This window comes from Colobus angolensis, unplaced genomic scaffold (genome assembly GCF_000951035.1).
Source record: "Colobus angolensis palliatus isolate OR3802 unplaced genomic scaffold, Cang.pa_1.0 Scaffold10, whole genome shotgun sequence".
NCBI classification, from domain to species: domain Eukaryota; kingdom Metazoa; phylum Chordata; class Mammalia; order Primates; family Cercopithecidae; genus Colobus; species Colobus angolensis.
This window is the reverse complement of record NW_012110919.1, coordinates 15,749,644-15,770,294: the sequence shown is the minus strand read 5'-3', so window position 1 is coordinate 15,770,294 and position 20,651 is coordinate 15,749,644. Positions and strand designations below refer to the sequence as shown.

Sequence of the window (20,651 nt, the reverse complement as noted above, 5' to 3'; positions counted from 1 at the left end):
ATTTCACATTATTGATTAATATAACTGGGAAAGAAATGCTAGTGGAAACAGACATCCCAATTTTATAAGCTCCAGGAGAGTCTAATTTTCCGGGCACAGAGAGGGTGATAAGATCCTGTCTGAGATTTCACCATCAAGCAGGAACTAGGCCAAACAATGTCATTAGCCTGTAGTTCAGCCTGTTTCAGCCTGGGTGACCCATTCAGCAGACATGAGTGGGGATAAAGGCAGAAAATGCCCACTGGCAGGGAAACAAGATACGACTCACCAGGCTGGGGACAGAAGAGGCCCATTTCAATCAAACAGTGGAGTAGACTCAAATCAACTTTCCCTCAGCGGGCATAGAATCAAAGAATCACTGTGGGATCCCCAGAGGACAGTGAAGTACTTTGACACCCTTATGCAGGACACCTCCATCCAGCCCTCATTCTCTCAGCAGGATACCATTTCTTCCCAGGATGTTTCGGGGCAGAAGCCAGATGCAGTCACCTTCCTGGATTTAGGTCAGAGCTAAGCATCAGGAGAGCTAGCTCTCTATGACCACCTCACTCACTCAGTGTATTCTTGGGCAAGTCATTTCACTTTGGGCCCGAGTTTATAAAATAAAGAGGTAAAACGAGATCATCTTTGAATTCCTTGCCATCTCTGACAATATACGAAACCAAGATCCACGGTCACAACCAGGCTGACCAGACAAAGTCTGCAGGGAGATTGAATCCCAACATGCAGACCATAAAGAAGGCAGAAAAACCAACCTGCGTGTAATCATATTCACCCAGGCTCACCTGTTGCAGATATGCATCGCAGAAAAGCACGCAGATAAGGAGAAAATAGTTACATGGGAAGGGAAAAGGTGGAGACCCAGAGAAGAAGAATGTTCATCTTCAAGGTCCCACCAGGGTAGACTTGAATACAATGGCAAATCTCCAAACCTTCCTTTGGATCTCCAAGTCATTCATCTACAAATATGTATTGAGCAACTTCAATGGGAGATAGGACACTGAGATCAGCTATTATCCTTATCCTTATTATGATTACTATTTAATTAGGGCAGCTGGGGAAATAAAGACATGTCTAATTAAGTGATGCTCAGATTCCCTAAATAGATTTTTTAAATCCACCATTAAGATTCAGAATATGTTCTATTCTTTCCCACTGGACTCACATATTCCAAAGGAACATCAGGCAGTCGACTTTAAAACAAAAGGACCACAAGCCTCCAGGGCCAGAGAACAGAAGGGGTAGCTGCACACGCCACCGGCTGCAGACTGTCTGACTTCCTCAGCAGATACGAGCAAAGGCCAAGTGCCCTCAAGGGAATTCAAAAACCCCTGCCACCCCCCCTCCCATGCTGTGAGCCTGGGACAGATTTAGTTCCAGCCACAGAACACTTCACTGCACTAGCTTGATGTGCAGGGCTTATCCTGAACACGGCTAGGATCATGCCCCAGGAAAAAGATCCTATGAGTGAACAAAATTACGCCATCCTAAGAATCCCCTTCAACAAGTACTTTGGAAATTCAGATGCTGGAACAACCTATCCTATAGAACACTAAGAGGTTTGGGGTTTTTGTTGTTGTTTTTTTAAAAAGGGTTACACAAGTGGCCAAGTAGCAGCAGCAGTGGTGCTCCTCCTGACCACTACCCATGTACTAACCCACCCTTCTTACACTAACAACTGCTGCTCCTACTGGGCAAACTAATCACTAACGATTCGTCCTACTGCCTCTCACTGAATGCACCCACACCCATTCCTTTAGGCTTATAAAGCATTTACTTCTCCATTAGCTTGTGTGGCATGTAAGATCCTGAGAGATGAGCAGAGCAGGTGCCATTGGGCCCATTGGACAGATGCAGAAACTAATGCTCAGTAGTTCAGAGACTTTCCTGAAGCCTCCCAGCTCATAAGCAGTGAACTAGTTTTGCTACCTCATCCCTTACTGCCTGTAGCATGGGTGTGCAGAAAGACAACAGACACCTTTGATCAGTTCTGACGCCAGCAACTAGGAATGAAGCTGAGACATAAGGAACACAGGGCTCCTGCACCCCGTTCCCTGATGGAGTCCCAGTTCCTTGCACAGCTGTGCCTCCTAAATTAAACACATGCACTCTCCATAAGTAGTTTCCTAGGAAAACCAGACTACTGTCCTTTAGGAACCAACTCTGCACCTGCAGAAAAGCCTTCAACAAAACCAACTGTGAAGGCTTTACCGAAACAGTTCTCAGAACAGCTGCCCTGGTCCTGCCACAGCACAAGAAATCATCCTATCTTGGCAAAACCCACTCAACCATGTTTCCATGCTGCAGCCTTAGAGGAATGAAAATATCAATTTTTGAGCCAAGCAAATCTAACAGGCTATCATGCAAAATGCTGGTGTCAAATCAAGCCTCAACCAGTAATTATCCATCAAGTAGGGCCATAATAACTGGCTCCCCGGAGTCACTTCACTGGGAGGCAGGGAGGTGGTTACTAAAGAGGGAGTTGGAATTGGGTAACAGCCTTAAGAGTAAGGCGTTCATCTCACTTTTCTAGATTCTTCTACAGGTTAGGGGGTTCTACCCAACCGTCTAACCAAACCTCTCCCCACTGAGGTCAAAATCCATCCTGTGGCTGCCTCGAGGCATTTATGATGACGCACTGGGGCAGATCTCCATCTATCATGCTGTGCCCTCTTCTAAGTTTAAAGGAAGTTGGCTTTAGCTAATGGTCTGAAAGGTGCTTCCTTTCCCAACTGCTGTCATTAAACTAGCAAAACATTAATTTAAACTCTTATGGTAAGGGGGTTTCCTGGAAATTCCTTAAAGGAAGTCTATAATTGACAGTGTGGTTAAACGTCATATAGACAGCACAAAAATCCTAATCAAATACAATTAGTGTAGGCTCAAGTCCCCTTGTAGACAAACAGCACTTTTGTTCATAAGAAGTATTGTGCCATACCCCTGTTTAGGGTTGGGACTATTATGAAGAAAGAAACAGACAGACAGACAGACACACACACACACACACACACACACCTCAAGAGACCAGGTCTGGGCCTCAAAGCTCATCATGACATTTGCTCCAACTCTATAATCTGATTGAAGAGAAGAAAGAGTTAAAAAAAAAAAAAGAAAAGAAAGAAAAGATTTTAAGAAAACAATAGTTTCTATTAAAATGCATAACACCATCTTTCAAAGATGAAAGGACTTAGTAGAAACACCATAAACCTCAGAATTACACAGTAAATTGCTTCTTTTGTTTAAGGCAAATTAATATTGGATCACAGATAAGAAATAAACCCTCCCAATATCCCCAGCTGAAGGATACTACATTTATTATGCAGCTCGGGAGACTGCATGTTGACTATTTTGTAGAAAATGAATGAAGGGTTGGTGATAATCACCTTCCCATTCAAATCCTGTCTCATTACCTGAAGTGTTTTTCCTGCAAAGTGACACACAAATGATTTTCTAGTCTTTGCTTTCTTCTCATAAGCCACCATATGCAGGGCGAGGGAAAGTCCAGGGTGTGTTAACTATGCCAGTGAATCTGCCCGGGATCCTTCTAAGTGCTTCCCGGAACACGCTGCACAGACATTATATTTGCCTAAGTCTCTATCAGAGTCCAACTGAATCTGGCACAAAAGCAACTGACAACCTCTGAATATCCCTTACTGAGCCCATATAATTAGTGAAGGAAATATAGCATGACAACATGTGTATTATCCGAATCTTCCCTCCTACTCATGTGCTCCTGTCATACTTGCTGACTCAAAAGTGGTCCTTATTTTTATTTTTTTTGAAACAGGGTCTCGCTCTCTCACCTAGGCTGAAATGCAGTGGCACAATCACGGCTCACTGCAGTCTTGAACTCCTGTGCTCAAGTGATCCTCCCACCTCAGCCTCCCATGTAGCAGGGAATATGGGCATGTGCCACCACGCCTGGCTAATTTTTTTTATTTTTTGCCGAGTCAGGGTTTCATTATGTTGCCTAGGTTGATCTTGAACTCCTGGGCTCAAGTGAGCCTCCCACTTCAGCTTCCTAAAGTGCTGGGATTACAGGCATGAGCTACCATTTCTGGGCTCAAAGGTGGTCTTGACTCAGAGAAGGGAACTTCTCACTGCTAAAGTGACCTTAGATCCAAAGTTACCCAGGACGATCCTCAGCAGGAAAAGGCACTGGCACGCAGTAGGTATTCAAAAAGTGTTAGACACCACACAAACAAAAGGGACCAATTATAAAATGTCTGGCTTCATTTCGCCAAGCTCATCAGGAGTCAGCTTAAGGAACACCACATCCTTGTCATTCACCTCTATCCCTCCGATTCCACGCTCCCGCAGTGATGGAACCTGGGAGCCAGGTTCCCAGGTCTCTTTTGAGGCAAAATTTCTCTTCTAAAAATTTGGTACAGCCTCTGAAATAGGGTGAGGGTGATGGGATCTAGGTTGAGGGTGATGGCGTCTAGAACTAGGCACTTCAGTGTGGCCAGAGGACAGCCGCCTCCACATCATCACCCGGGAGCTGGTTACAAATGCAGGATCAGACCCCAGGCCAGGCCTATGGAATCACAACCTGCAGCTTAACTCCAACCCCAGGGAATTCCACACGCATCTAAGTGTGAGAAGCTCTGGTCTATAAGTGGTGATTGCAAACAGGGGTCTGGAAGCCCCTACACCACCCCCTGGTTCTCCAGACATTAAAATTGACAAGCTTCAGAAGGAAGAGGGCACTGATGACCATAAAATGAGGCTGTCAATAGCTTGCTGCTCCCTCGTGTAGACAGACCGGGATTAAACTGGCTTCGAGAGACTCATCCGAGCGTGGATGCAATAAAAGGCTATGAGGAGGGAGCCCAGGAATCCCCCCAGGGGCTGAGCTTTGGGGTGCAGTTTTAATTTCACAGGACAATTCTTGGGCTTCTCTCATGGTGCATCCAAGATTTTGCAGACGAAAAAGGCTGCAGAGATCAAATTCCAGCTTCCCCTAGTTACTTAACCACTCAGCCTAGGAACGTTACCAAACCTCTCAAGGCTCTGCCTTCATCTTTAAGTGGCAATAACAGCCATGATGGAGAGGATTTGGAAGGGGGCAAAGAGAATGCATGAAGAGAGCTTAGAGCACATAAGAAGTGCCCAGTAAACATCAGTTACTGTCTTTTTACCATTCGTAACTCTAGAAGGAAGAACAAACAGGAACATTTTGCTCCACGATCAGCCTAGGCACAGGACAGAAGGTAGAGTGGAGGAAACCAACCCAAATGAGCCCAACAGGGAACACAAATTCAAAAACACGTTTCTGCTAGGCTCTCCTAATGCGCCCCTTCCACTTGGTGCCCTGAGCTTCCGTTCCTCTTTAGAGCAAGGCATCCTTTCATTCAGCATGGCCAGTGGTGACTTACGTATCAACTCATCCTAGGGGCTCCCCCAGGCAAAGAGGCGAATTTTCAATGGATGGCATGTTACCAGGGAGCCTCAGAGGAACAGTATGAAAGCACCTCACTCTTTTATCTGCATATCTCCCCTCCTGGAGTTCAGATGGGCCAAAGGCATGGACTCAGGGGGCTCAGGCATGTTTTCTAAGCCTTAGGCCCTCGACTTCCAACCATGCCTGAAAGTGGATGGAAGAAATGATGTCCACCTCGTTGCTTCACAGGTCAATTTGGAAATCGTGAAAGGCAGTCACACACAAGGGATGACGACTAGTAACAGAAAAAAATGCAATGAAAAAATTGCAAAGATAATCATTTTCGTAGCTTGTATTTTAACACAAGGATCTCAGCCAATCACATAAATCATATACTTCTCACCAGGATATGAACAGACACCATGCTCTCTGCTGAAAAAAAGGTGAACAGGAGAGAAACAAGAGTCAGCGTCTCGGCCGGGCGCGGTGGCTCAAGCCTGTAATCCCAGCACTTTGGGAGGCCGAGACGGGCGGATCACGAGGTCAGGAGATCGAGACCATCCTGGCTAGCACGGTCAAGCCCCGTCTCTACTAAAAAATACAAAAAAACTAGCCAGGCGAGATGGTGGGTGCCTGTAGTCCCAGCTACTCGGAGGCTGAGACAGGAGAATGGCGTAAACCCAGGAGGCGGAGCTTGCAGTGAGCTGAGAACAGGCCACTGCACTCCAGCCCGGGCGACAGAGCGAGACTCCGTCTCAAAAAAAAAAAAAAAGAGTCAGCGTCTCTATTCTCTCAACTAACATTTGCCCCAGTTTTGCCCATAGGGGATATATGACATTGGAGAAATTTTTGGTTATCACAAGTATCTAGTAAATAAAGGACAAGAATGCTACTAAACTGCCTCCATTTCACAGGACAGCATCCTGCAACAAAGATTTCGTTCAGTCCTAAATGTCAATACTGCCAAGGTTGAGCTTTACCTCTTATCTGCCTGAAACTCCTTCTCTTATCCACTGCACTACGTGGTCTCCCTTCGTGTTTCCTGTTGTTCTGAAGATAAAATAATTTCTTTTAAACGGGACCATATATCAGATTACCACAGCTCTGTAGCCAATGCTGAAATTTAAAAACACACAAAAATGTTCTGTGCACATTGCTCTCCTTTGACCGTCTCCAATGCTTGCAACTCAAGGCTTTTGAACTTGCTTTTCCCTCTGCCTAAGTAGTCTCCCTTCTGCCCCAGCCCCATCATGTAGGTTCAGGGCTCACACTCCATCTCCTTCACATCACCTATGGCCTTCTCAATAATGGCCTTTCCTGACAGTCCCCACTCTCTCCCCCTGCCCTGCCAGAGCATCCATCACCCTCAGGTGAGTCAGGAGTTTTTACTTGTGTATTATCTTACTCTTCCCACTAGACTGTAAGCTCTAGGAAGGCAGGCATTTTCTCCTGTGTCACTGCATTTTCCTCACCACCCCAACAGTGTCTGGCACACAGCAGGAACTCAAAGGACATTTGGTGAAACAATGATGAATGAATGAATGAATTAACGAAAAAACAAACTAGCTTTGATTTCTTCCTCAGAAATTTGAGAGCTTCAGCATTCCCCAAGCTTTGACACCATCAGAGGGAAAGATCTCTGTAGAACCCAGTTCATCTTGCTACAAGATGAACAATAACCACTACAATAACCACTGTTCTACACCAGGGGCTGGCACATTTTTTCCTGTAAGGGGCCAGATAAGTGCCTTCAGCTTCACAGGCCCATTCAGTCTCGGGAGCAACTATTCAACTCTGCTGTTATCGCACAAAAGTGGCACAGAAAGTACACTAACAAGGGAGCATGGCTGAGTTCCAGCAAAACTTTATTTAAGGACATTGAAATTTGAATTTCATAGACTTTTCATGTGTCAAGAAATATTGTTCTTCTTTTGATTTTTTTCCCCCAACCATTTTAAAATATAAAAATGATTCTTAGCTTGCAGGCTATTCAAAAGCGGGAGATGGGCTAGATTCGGCCATGAATTGAGATGGTTCATTCAATGATACGACACCACATTAAGACGGCCCAGAGTCCTTTCACAATGGCCATCTCATTCATCCTCAGAACAACCCTAACAGGTTGGTTCTTCATATTCTTCTTTACTCCAGTTTACCGCTGAGGAAACTGAGGCACAAAGTAACTCATTGATATAGTTCAGATATTTGACCCCTCCAAATCTCATGTTAAAATGTGATCACCAATCCCAGCGCTTTAGGTGGCCAAGACAGGCGGATCACGAGGTCAGGAGATCGAGACCATCCTAGCTAACACAGGGAAACCGCGTCTCTACTAAAAATACAAAAATTAGCCGGGCGTGGTGACGGGTGCCTGTAGTCCCAGCTACATGGGAGGCTGAGGCAGAATGGTGTGAACTTGGGAGGCGGGGCTTGCAGTGAGTGGAGATCACAACACTGCACTCCAGCCTGGGCGACAGAGTGAGATTCTGTCTCAAAAAAAAAAAAAAAAAAATGTGATCACCAATGTTGGACACGGGGTCTAGTGTGTCATGGGGGCAGCTCTTGCCATCCTGGGGTAATGAGAGAGTTGTTGATCTGTTACTTCCCACAAGAGCTGATTGTTAAGAAGAGCCTGGCACCTCCCTCCCCTCTCTCTTGCTCCCTACCTCACCATGTGATAAGCCAGTTTTTCTTTGCCTTCAATCCTGAGTAGAAGCTTCCTGAAGCCCTCACCAAGAGCAGACACTGACGTCATGCTTCGTGTACAGCCTGCACAACCGTGAGCCAAGTAAACCTCTATTTTTTTTTCTTTTTTTTAGAGAAATGTTGTAAAGCTTTTAGAGAAATGTTGTAAAATGTTCCCAGCACCAGGAATGGTGTGGAGTCGCAGCAGCAGGGATAGGCAGGTGACCCCCACAGAGTCTCACATGGCCAAGAGGATGAGGAAGGAAACCATCAAACAGAAGAGTCCCACGACCTCAGACAGGGCAAAGCCCAGAATGGCACAGAAGAAGAGCTGCTGCTTGAGAGACAGGTTTCTGGCATAGCCAATGATCAGGCTGCCAAACACCATTCCAATGCCAGCCCCTGAACCACCCACACCAACTGTGGCTGCCCCAACACCAATAAACTTGGCTGCTGTGTCAGCGTCCCAGGAGACAACACTGATCTGGAACTCCCATGTGGCCACCTGGAGTAGGCAGCTGCCGTATGAAGGCTGTTTAGATGAATTCTCTGGGCTATTCAAGAGGCAGGCAGGCACAGGCCTGATTAGACCCCTGGTATACCATAGTGGATCAGAGCTAGGGAAATGAGTAGTACCCCGGGGGTCTGCATTTTTTAAGTCTGCACTCCCACTGCCCTGCAGCCCCTGCTAAGCCCACAGCACTTGCCCAGCTCTAATCCTCTCTTCTTTAAAAATGACTCAGCCTCAGGTATTCCTTTACAGCAACACAAACAGACTCGGACGGTGACTTATTCCAGGTTGCCGAGCCTTGGCCTTCGGACAGCACTGCCAGAATTCTTCCTGCACTTAACGGACTGTCTCAAAACCTTGCCAATAATGAATACAAAGACCTCAACTAATCCATCATCGATTCAGAGAACAGCAGGGAGCATTTCAGTGAATCGAGCATTGGAATCAGCAAAGATTCTTGTGTGAAGACACAAATACCAAATCAAGAGGATCACCCGGCCTCATCCACCTTATGGCACAGATGGTCGTTCAACCTGCCTTGGAGAAAGAAAAGGTGGGGACCAGCATCCTCCTGCCCTTTGGTGTTACAGGAAAAAGTTAATGACACAGAAAATTGGTTGTGTTGCCCAGGATTGCAAACGAGAATCTTAAAGGTGAAGGCTTCATAATAAACACACAGGGGTTATATATTAGTACCTAAGCCAGAATTAATTTTTCCACCTTAATTTCACAAACGTTCTGGAAAGGTAATTAAGACACTCAAACCAAATGCAAACACTGGGAGTGGGGAAGATTTACCTCCCAAATCTGTGAAGTCTGAACTGCATTCGTCTTGCTTTCGAATTTAACAATAATCCCCGAATATATAAAATATCACCTTTTAACGCTCTCCAAAGTTATTGCAACCAGTATTCCCTCTGTGCATGTGAGACATGGCACAGAAAGACTACGTTTCTGTGTTTCAAATTTCAAACACTAAGTCAAGGAAGGGTACTACCCTGGCCCCCTTGTCCCTCCCTCTACCACCGCCCACCTCCACGCCCCGCCCGGAGTCAGGACATTTGGAAGCACTGGCAGAAATGCAAAGGTAGCCTTGAGCTCCACCCCTCAAGACCTGCATACCTAGACTCAGGAGGGAAATGGCCATATAAACCAATGACCTAGCTCAGCATCTTGTGTGCAACCTGGAGTTGCTCCCTACTCCCAAAATGCTTTTGCTGGGGAATTTTTAAGGCAATTGTTAAAGCCTAACGGGGTTACCAAGAAGACATCTGAGACATGCTGATTGGTGAAACCCAGATAAAAAAGGCTACACACTTCAGACTGCTCTTCACACGCTGGAATTCAAGATGGCACCTCCAGCTGGGTTCTGTCCATCACATTGGTAGTATCTGGTTTACTCTATCTCCAAAATGTTTTCCCCTCTTCCACCTCTTCACTGGTCCTACAACTAACCATCTAGCCTGAATTCAGTTCCCTAAAAAATACTTGTCATCATGCTCCTTCTTGTTTAGAGAACTTCCATAGTTCTTTTCTGGAGAAACTCCCTCTGCCTCAATAATAGCCTATATTGATGACCCTGGTTTCCCAAACCAGGACACTTAAAATAAAAGGGGGCACTGTGAATAATTATGCTAGGACAAGAGCAGTAAACAGGATTCTCCAGGGAAAACTGGGACATAGAATCACCCCAAATCTAAGGTCTGGGAGGGAGAATACCCTGACTTATTTTCTTAACTGTACTATATTTTTAACTGAACAGTTCCTAGCACAGCACCTGACATAGCACAGGCACCCGATAACAAATATTTGTGGAACTGAATCTATAAAACAGGAGCCTTAAATGATATCACGGATACTACTAACTAGAAAGAATTTGCCTCCACAAAGGATCCTGTAGATCACTACAAATTAAAATAATACCAGAAAATCACTGCTTCTGATAGTCTATTTCATTTTCTTTCTACCCTGGATATTTTTAATCTCTCACTAATAGTGATTTTGTATATCTTAACAATTATTAATAGTACAGCCAGCCCTCTATAACTTGATTCTGCAAATACAGATTAAATCAACCAAAGATTGAAAATATGTAGGGGGAAAAAATACAACAATTTTTAAAGTACAAATAAAAAACAATACAGTGGAATAACTACTCACATAGCATTTACACTGTATTAGTTATTAATATTATAAGTGATCTGGAGATGATTTAAAGTATATAGGAGGATATGTTGTAGGTTATATGCAAATACTATACCATTTCATAGCAAGGACTTGAGTTTCCTTCGATTTTGGTATTCGAGAGGGGTCCCGGAACCTATCCCCCATGGATACCCAGAGATGATTGTGGTTACCATTACTGGGTCCTGCATTTGCTAAGTAGCCAAGGAACCTCAGCTACATTCTCTCAGCAGCCCTAATAAGGAAAGCGACAGTGTGCCTCATCTCCAAGTGAAGAAATTGAGGCTCTGCAAAGATAGATAATTCACTTGTAGTCACAGACTCTGCCCAAGGTCATTCCCTTCCATTGACCAGAAAACTCACCAACCAGAACATTTCAGTTCCAAAGCATTATTTTGTTTAAACCATTTCATCACCGAGACGAGGTGGCATAACATTCAGCAAACAAAAAAAGATATGAAATGGGCCACGCATACTCCAACTATACCACTGACTGTCAACTGCATTTGCTGTAACATAATGCAGATTCAAACTCAGGAAAGCAAGAAGACCCAGAAGAAAGCCAGCAAGACCCGATGATAACATACCACACAAGCCTTCTACGAGCAGAAAGCAGAAAGGCAGAAACTGGCATCCTCGTCTCCAACGTGCAAAGAGGTTTTGCTGGCCAGCCTCGCAAGTGGGAAATATGCTTTCCTGAGCGATGCAGAGAAGGAAGTCCCTGCTTGCCTGAAGGGAGGTGAGGACAAGGCTGGGAGGAGGAAGAAGAGATTCTATTATTAAACAAGACAGATGAAAATTCCTTTTGAAAAAGGGAAGGGAACTTAGGCTATAAACTCCCTGAAAGTGGAAACTGATTCAACCCAGTGGTGGTCCCAAACTTCTCCAGCATTTTGTCCACCTTATCTTTCTCAATGAAATTCCACACACAAAGTCTAGAAAATTTATCTCCCATAATGTTTTGATTTATGGTAATTTCAAACAAAAGGTTTTGGGTCTTTTTTAAAGTAAAATATACATATTTAAAGTTCCCCCTCCAACCTACTCATTTTAAAGTATGTATACATTTCCCAAATCTATAAGACTAGGCTGTCATGAGTACATTGCTCAAATTACAAGCTATCAAACATTTTACAGTAATACAATGGGTTGTTGACTCCTCTCTTAAAAAAAAATCAAGAAACTCACATACACTTACAAGAATCACTAACCAACTTCTCATAAATACACTCCCAGGAAATAAACTGAGCATCTCAATCCAACAAAGAGAAGGCTTTGTGTGCCAAACAAGACATTCTCTTCATTAATGTCTCCCTTGTATTGATTATAGAAGACATGCTGTACAAACAGTGTTTCCACAAAGAGGAGCGAGGAGCAAAGTTTTGCTGCAGTCACCCACTCCCTGCAGATTAAATTCTGCTCCTGGAAGCACATTCAGCCACCAGTGATCTCAAAGACTTTAAACTAAGCAAGGTGGGCACGGTGTTTCCTACAGCTCCCAGTCATATAAACATTCAGTCTAAAAATGAACTGGGTTCTAAGAACAGCACAAAGTAACATTCTTATCTTCATCATGCATAAATTGCAAACAGCAGCTCATAGACTCCAACCCTTCCTCCATTTCTGGTTCAAGGGCCCCTATTTAGTCACATGGCTGTAGTCTAGAACCAACATTGCATGAAATGGAAGGAGGGTTTGGTTAAGATCGGTTTAGCAGTAGAAAACCAGATAGAGGTGTAAAAAAAAAATGGCACATCTCCTGCATAAACACTGTTGTAGGAGGTCTTACTAAACAGAAAATGAACACATGGCTGACTAGATTTGTCAGCCTCCCCAAGACCAAGTTCTGGCCAGTGGAATGGGAGCAGAAGCGATGGGGACCTCCTCTGGGCCTGATTCAGTAAGCTCAATGTCCTTATCCCCAACAGCTAGATGCCAAAAAAGTAGATGACCTTCACGGTGGCCTTGAAAGCCTGTGTTAAAGATGGAAGATTCTCAACATGGAAGGAGCCTAGGTCCCTGAAACACCAAATGGAGGAGAGTTGCCCAACCAAGAACACCTACTCTAGGCTATTCACATCAGTGGGAAATAAGTTTTTCTTGTGTTCATTCACCAAGATTTGGGGGCTTATGAAACAGAAGTTCATGTTACCTTAAATAACACAGGCAATGTGGAAAGTCCATTTATAAATATCTAAATTAGAGGCCCCACTGGATCTCAGGCTTGCTAGCATGTGCCTGTCCATGAATTCCAATGTCTCATGTCATTCATGAGTTCTACTCTATTCTACACCTCTGCAACCATGGTTGTGGGCGTGGGGGCCTTTTATTGCAATTTTTGGTTTTAGAACAAGAATATCATGAGAGTAAGATGAAATTCCTCTGTCAATGTTCAACAGGTATAAATTGAGCATCTATTATATGCCAGATCCTTCTCTTAGATGCTAAGGTACAGAGACATGTTTTCTGCCCCCTTATATAGGGGAAAACAGCAGACTCATAAACAAAAACTGTACTTCAAATATGCTATGTTAAAACAGAAGCAGGTACAAGATACAAAATAATAGAAGGCTGTCTTAGTCCCTTTTCACACTGCTGATAAAGACATACCTGAGACCAGGCAATTTACAAAAGAAAGAGATTTCATGAGCTTATATTTCCACATGGCTGGGGAAACCTCACAACCATGGTGGAAGGCAAAGAGGAGCAAGTCACATCTTACATGGATGGCAGCACGCAAAGAGAGAGATTGGGCAGGGAAACTCCCCCTTATAGAACCATCAGATCTCATGAGACTTATTCACTATCACGAGAACAGCATGGGAAAGACCTGCCCCCATGGTTCAATTACCTCCCACGGGATCCCTCCCACAACATGTGGGAATTCAAGATGGATTTGCGTGGGAAAAATGTTACTAATTGTTTGAGGGAAACTGGTTAAGAAAGTCATCATAGGGAAGATGACCTGGCAGGGTGTAAAGGATAATAGTCATTCCGGTTGTGCTGGAGTGATGGTGGTGATGATGGTGGTAGTGGTGGTAGTGATGGTGGTGGTGGTGTGGCAGTGGTGGTAGTTGTAGTGGTAGAAACAGCAGGAGTAACAGTAGCATCAACACATAGAAGGAAGATAAAAGCATTTAAGAAAGAAAAAATCTTACTTGTAAAGAGGTTCAAGAGGGCCAGCTATTAGAAAGACTATCACACCACATAAATAATCACAAGAGATAATTACCTCTGCCACTGCCACATTTCTCATAAATGATCATAACCACCAGAAGCAATCATATCATCATTGCCAAATTAAGGATAAAGCTGATGGTTGGATAATCCAGGCTTATGGAAAACGGTCAAGATTTCCTTTATTCGGGGGACCAGAATGAGACAGAGTGACCCTGTTATTTCTGGCACATCTCAAGGTTAAAAGGGTTTATTTAGCTTTGTTTTTTCCAGTTATGGGATGTGATGCACACCCTTGCTTCAACAGCAACAGAGCAAATGTAAATTCTGCTTTACAAAAGCAAACCTCTATTGAGCGTTTCCTTTTTGTTTTTTGTAGTCACTGATATGTGCTTTACAACTCTTATTTAATCCACACGACAACCCTGGCAGAGAAGTTAGAAGGTTACGATACTTAACTTTACAGAGGAAGCAACTGAAGCCCAGAGAGGGTGAGAAACTTGCCAGGGTCATGAAGCTTTAAATAAATGACATGAACCAGCTTCAAACCCAAACAGTCTGACCCCAGAGCTGAGTTGATTAGATGGGTAAGCCAAGGGGCAGGCATTACAGGCAGAAGGAACAGCAGTACAAAGGTGTCATGGACGGGGGAAATAGAACGGTATATGGAGGGAACTACAAGAAGTTACAGGAGAAAAGAATTCCTAATCTGGGTGTGGCTCAAGGGCAAGGAGACCAGGGAGGATCCTCTGTCCTAAGACTGGTAAGTGGTGAGGGTTTGCTTGCATATAAAACTGTGAGGTTAGTATTCATGGTAGATTGCAAAAAACACCCCAATTCCATATACCTCCTGATGCATTCCCTTGGCGCTGTGACTCTGCAGTACCATCCTGGGCAGGGCAGTCTGCCAGGAGCCTTGATGCTGGGCTTGGCCATGTGATTTGCTGTGGCCAATGGGATGGCAGCAAACATGCTGGGGAGGGGGTGAGAAAAGAACTTAAAAGCAGTTACATGAGTGGCTCACTGGCTCTTGTACCTTTGCCAGATCCATGAGAATTTGCCTGGGCTACACCTCTAGAGGAGAATGAGAGAGACACAGGAAGCTGAGACAAATCATCTCAGTCATTCCCCTCAGCCAAAGCCATCCAGACACATAAGTAAAGCCAGCCAAGACCAGCAAAGCCCTCTGGCCTGGCCAGCCTAGATGTGTGAACAACAAACACTTACTACTGTGTGCTACGGAAGTAGTTTGCTGGGCAGCATTGTGGCGGCATTAACCGATAAGTACTATTGCCATCATTGCCATTTTACAAATGGGGAAACCAAGGCCCAGAGAAGGGAAGAAACAGGGTCAAGATGACAATGGCCAGCAAAAGCGGCAATCTGAAAGCAGGCAGTGGTGCCAAAGCCTTTGCCCTTAGCCATTTTCATGTGCTAAAACTTCTCTCAAGGAAGCAGCAAAAGCAGGATCTGTCTCAGCAGGGGGCAAAGCATGCTGCCTGGCTCCCAGGTGGGGCTGCTGGGCTGGGAGAAGGGGCTCTGGATATCCTGCTAATTGGCAGCATTTGCCCTCTCCAGTCATTGATTTAGGTTGGCAGTGACGGAGACCATCTGCTCGCACTTCACTTCCTTGCCCTCCCTGGGAGCTCTGCAACATGCAGAGGGAGCCCGGCACACCTGAGCTTACCCCACCTGTCCCTGCACCGAACCGTCACAGCTCAGACCCTTCTCTCCAAAGATGCCTTCTGGGGCCAGCACCTGGAGCCAGCAGGGGCTCTCTCTCCAGCTGCACTCTTCCCCTCTGAATCTTCCCGGCTTGGCAGCCCCTTCCAGGAAGTCTGCAGCAATGTCTCCAGCACCTGCCTCTGCTCCCACCTTCCATCACCTCCCCTCCCTGTTTCCAGATTCCTTATGCCTGGCTCTGAGGTTATCCCACTTAGAGGTCAACTGTTCTGACAGCCAGCTGTATATGTCCTCCTCCCCTCCCCGTGGTCCCTCCTCTAGCCAAGTAACGAATGACGGCTTGGCAAAGAAAGCACAAGCCCTTGCCAAAATAAAAGGTCTGTTGGAGCAACTCTCAAGAGTTACTGTGTCCTCTTAGCCCTCCCGCCCGGGGAACATTTCCTGCAAAGCTTCCATCTCTGTCGGACACCAGAATCCCAAAGGTGATCATTGTAAATTTAGCACCTGGACTAGGTTTCTCAAAGTGGCACAGCACAGCTAGAATCCCTGAGGGTGCCTGTTTGATTCCAAGCCTCATCCTGGCCCTAATGAATCGACTCTCTGAGGGGAACCTCTGAATAAGTTTCTAAGTGATTCTCCCACTCCAACATTTGAAAACAGCCTTTCTAATGTGCAGGACCGTCCATCCTGGTCAAGTCATCAAGTAATTTACATGGGTCATCTCACCTCCGCCTCACTTCAACTCTAGAAGCAGATACGATTTTTCTCCCATTTTAGATATGAGGAAACTGAGAATTTGTGATGATGATCATATAACCCCCAGTTCACACGGCTAATATGTGGCAATGTTGGACTTTGAACAAAGCTCAATCCCATGCTCAAAACTTGCTCTGAAATACTCCTGCAATAGGTGACTTACGTATTTCAGGATGCTGATGAAATTGGATATGTGTGTTCACTTGCCATGCTTCTCCATGATCCCTAAAACCACGATGAATGGAAACGCACAAATCAGACACCTGATTTTTGGGACATTCCTTCCACAGTCACTTTTGTTGAGTGAGTGGAGAATAACTACTGTGTTTCCAGAATTTGAAGAATGACTTGATGATGCCCCCAGTTCTCAAAATGTTTCTCTTGGAGTTGATTTTAAGTCCTATTCCAGCCTCACTTCCCACCCCGTGACAGAAGGTGGGGTGACTTAGGAGTAAAAACAACGCTAGAAATCTTTATAACTCACCGTCACAGAGATAATGCTTTCAATCACCTCCCACCTCATCCTTTTTTATATAGCAAAGCATGAGACACAAAATAGGTAAATAATGAAACAATGGACAATTAAAGCTGAACTGCTAAGCAAATAATAAGGGAGTGAAAGGAACAGCTACAGTTGCTGAATGCTTGCCAAGGCCAATAACCTGTGTTAAGCTCTTTACATATATTATCTAATTTGGCCCTAAGTGATATGATCTCCATTTTACAGATGAATAAACTTCAGGTGATAGAGGTTAAAGTAACTTGTCCAAGATCAAACAGCTAGTTAATGGTACAGCTGTGACTCCAGCCTACTCCCGAATCACTCTGAAATTAATTGCTCTGAAAATACTTGCTATGCAAAGTGTGGTCCCCAGACAGGCAGCATCAACGTCACCCAGGAGCTTTTCAGAAATACGGACTCTCAGGCCACACCCCAGACCTACTAAATCAGGACCCAGCAAGTGCAGTTGTCTGAGAAGCGTTCGTCTAGAACTGGGTTGCTTAGCCTCTGAATTACTGACATCACGTGGAGGGTAGCTCCCTGCTAGGGCGTGTGGGGGATGCTGTCCCATGCAGTATCCCTGGCTTCTACCCACTAGATGCCAGTAGCAACTCTTACCCCTTTACAAGTCATAATGACCAAAAATGTCTCCAGCATTGCTAAATGTCCCCTGGGAAAGTGAAATAGCCCTCAGGTAGAATAGAACCGCTGGTGTCTACAACAGCCCTGTTCTGCCAGGCTGAATTTCTGGCATAAATCTGGGGTTTGTGGGCAAAAAATTGCAGAGACCAGTCTAATAGGTGTCTGTAAACCAAAAAAAACGAGCCTGAGTTCCAAGGTCTGGGTTCGGTTCCAGGTCTGCCACTGACATGCTCTGGGGACAGAATCACAGACTTCCACCTCTTCATTCAGCACCAGTGCAAGGCTGGACTCTGGCCTGGCTTCCCCAAACCTTGCTGCCTATGGGGATCACCTGCGAGTCATTTTTAAAATGTTGATTAAAGTTCCCCCCACCCCCCGCCACTCCAACCACCCAAACTAAACCAGAACCTCCAAGTGGGGCCCCAGATGTTGCTTATTTTTCAAGATGGGGGATGGGTGTCTCACTATGTTGCCCAGGCTGATCTCAAACTCCTGGACTTAAGGGCTCCTTCCACCCCAGCCTCCCTAGTAGATGGGACTACAGGCACACACCACCCACCACACTCAGCTCCCGCTTTTTAAACAAGATCCTCAAAAGATCCAAATGTACCTAGGCCATGAACTGGCTTTTAGGAATCACTAGACGGGAACATTCCCAGGGACCCTAAATTGCAGGAGTTGACCTCCTGTGTCCCAGGCCTCCTCCCTACCCAGATGTGTCACTTACAGCTGACTTTCAAGTCACCAGACCCTAGAGAGTCCTCAGACTCCCAGGGAAGCCTCTAGCCCAGCACGGGCTGCGCACCCACTGCCACTGAGGTGACATCGAAGAAACAGGACTCAGCAGTGCCAGAGTCAGGAATCTGGTATCTGGTTTTCTCAACACACATGCCACTGTGCCTGAGTCCACCTCAGTGAGAAGCCAGCGAGCTAACTACATTGACACAGCTCGAACAAGTTGGGCAGGCAGGGCTGCTTCAGCCGTGAGCAGTCGGGGAGAAATGGGACTTTTCTGCAGCTGCAAAACTATGGGAGGCACTGAAGTGGGTCCAGAGGAGCCCTTCCTCCCAGCCACCGACTCTCCGCACAGCAAGGTGCTGATGACACGGATGCTGCCCTGGGGGTGTGGGGTACACCCAGGTAAGACCTAGAGAGTGAGAATCATTGTCTGGACTGGAGCAAACTCAGTGGAATGTTCTCTGCAGAGCCAGAGAAAAAAGCTAACATGGACTGGATGCATCCAAACTTTGAGGCATTTTACATCTCATTTCACCAGCTTTCCGAACCCGAAACTACAAGGTTGAGCCCAAAAGCATTTTACCATTTTTAATTCAGGCATCTGCCTGATGACTTTTTTTTTCCTCTCCACATAAAATTTTCTTTTTCTCCCGGTAAGTCCTCATGCATTCATTCACAACCCTTCCTTGGCTTCCGCTGGTCAGTTCCTGAAGCAATCCCTGGCCACAGAGAAAGCGAACGGGTCCTAACTGTGTCCCATGCTGATGCCCCACTGGTGGTGGCCAGAACTCCCAGGAAGATCAGGAAGCACCATCATAATGAGGAGAGCAGAGGTCAGCTTCCCAGGCCCCTGCAGGGCCTCCAGGGGACACAAGACACAGGGCCCAGGCACAGAAGATCTCACTGGTCAAGTCCAAGTAAGAAGAGGAGCTCCCAAGTGAGAGAATGGAAAGACTCTTATTGTTGGCTACTTGAGGTGTGCCAGGAGCTGTTCTAAGCATTTACATGGATTTGCTCTTTTATTCCTAAACATGCACACACTTTAGAAGGTGGGTATTAATTGCCGGCCCCAACGTGCAGGTGTGCAATGAGGCTCTGATAGGGTTAATGATTTGTCCGAGGCCATACAGCCAGGCAGTGGCAGATTTGGGGTTAGAATGCAGACATGCAGTGCCACACACCACCCTGGCAATGTCTGAATGGGCATATTCCTCCCATCTACCAACAGTTCCTTCTCTCTTGTAACTAACACCTTTAACCACATTACCTGTTAATGACTTGTCCGAGGTCACACAGCCAGGCAGCAGCAGATTTGGGGTTAGAATACAGACATGCAATGTCACACACCACCCTGACGATGTCTAGATGGGCATATTCCTTCCCTCTACCAACAGTTCCTTCTCTCTTGTAATGAGCACCTTTAGTCACATTACCTGCATCTATACATTACTGTCTAACCTAAATATTACATAAGACTTTGCTACACAAAGTGTGGCCTCAGGCCAGCAGCATCAGCATCACCTGGGAGATTGTTAGAAAGGCCGAATGCCTCTGAATCCAGATCTGCACTTTAACCAGAACTCCAGGTGATTCCTAAGCATGTGCAGATTTGAGGAGCGCTGATGTGGCACTTTTCTTGCTGACTCAGTAGAAGGGCCTGCCTCCGAATTCTCCTCTCCTGGGTTCTGGGCCTCGGGAGTATTTGGATTCTAACTGAAGATTTATAACTTTCCATTGTTAAAATTATGTCATGAACTCTTTCCTGATGATGCCCCATGCTGGTGTCTCTCTTAACTCAGTTTGCACTTGACAGTCTGAATTGCACCATGAGCTCCTTGGAACGTAGATGAGCTACTCAATTTAACACCTGGTGCTCTCTCCATCTGGATCACCTTGTTTCTCGGATGCGGGGGGAGGGGGGGGTAGGGCTAAAAGTTAAGAGACTAATTGCAGAGGGAGCGGAGATAAATTATCACTCACAAATCAACTGATTTCCATCCAATTAAATTACTAGCAATCTGAGGAGATGACTTCTTTTTCCACACAGCAACCAACAGGTACTCAGAAAAATGTACATCTTTATTAACTGAGTCATCTGGCCGATTCTTATTTTCCTAGACTGTTCTAAAAGCCAAGTATTTAGAAGAAATAAGAGAAGACTCTGGGCACAATAGCTCACACCTATAATCCCAGCACTTTGGGTGGCCAAGGCACGAGAATCGTTGAAAGCCAGGAGTTCAAGACCAGCCTTGGCAACATAGCATTCTCTTGTTCCAGAATGCTCTGAAAAGCTCCTCCACTTTTTTGTAAGGCAGAAAAACTTAGAGACCCTCTGATCCTCAAGATCCTCAAGATGCCCCACCACACCCCAGGTCTTTACCAAAAAATTT

At 45.4% G+C, this 20,651-nt stretch overlaps 1 protein-coding gene and 1 pseudogene across 3 annotated transcripts in view; both read right to left on the bottom strand.

Moving 5' to 3' along the window:
- Nucleotides 1-20,651, bottom strand: part of CHST11 (carbohydrate (chondroitin 4) sulfotransferase 11) — a 309,247-nt gene that overhangs the window by 241,208 nt on the left and 47,388 nt on the right. The window lies entirely within an intron of this gene.
- Nucleotides 8,263-8,719, bottom strand: LOC105506974 (annotated as a pseudogene).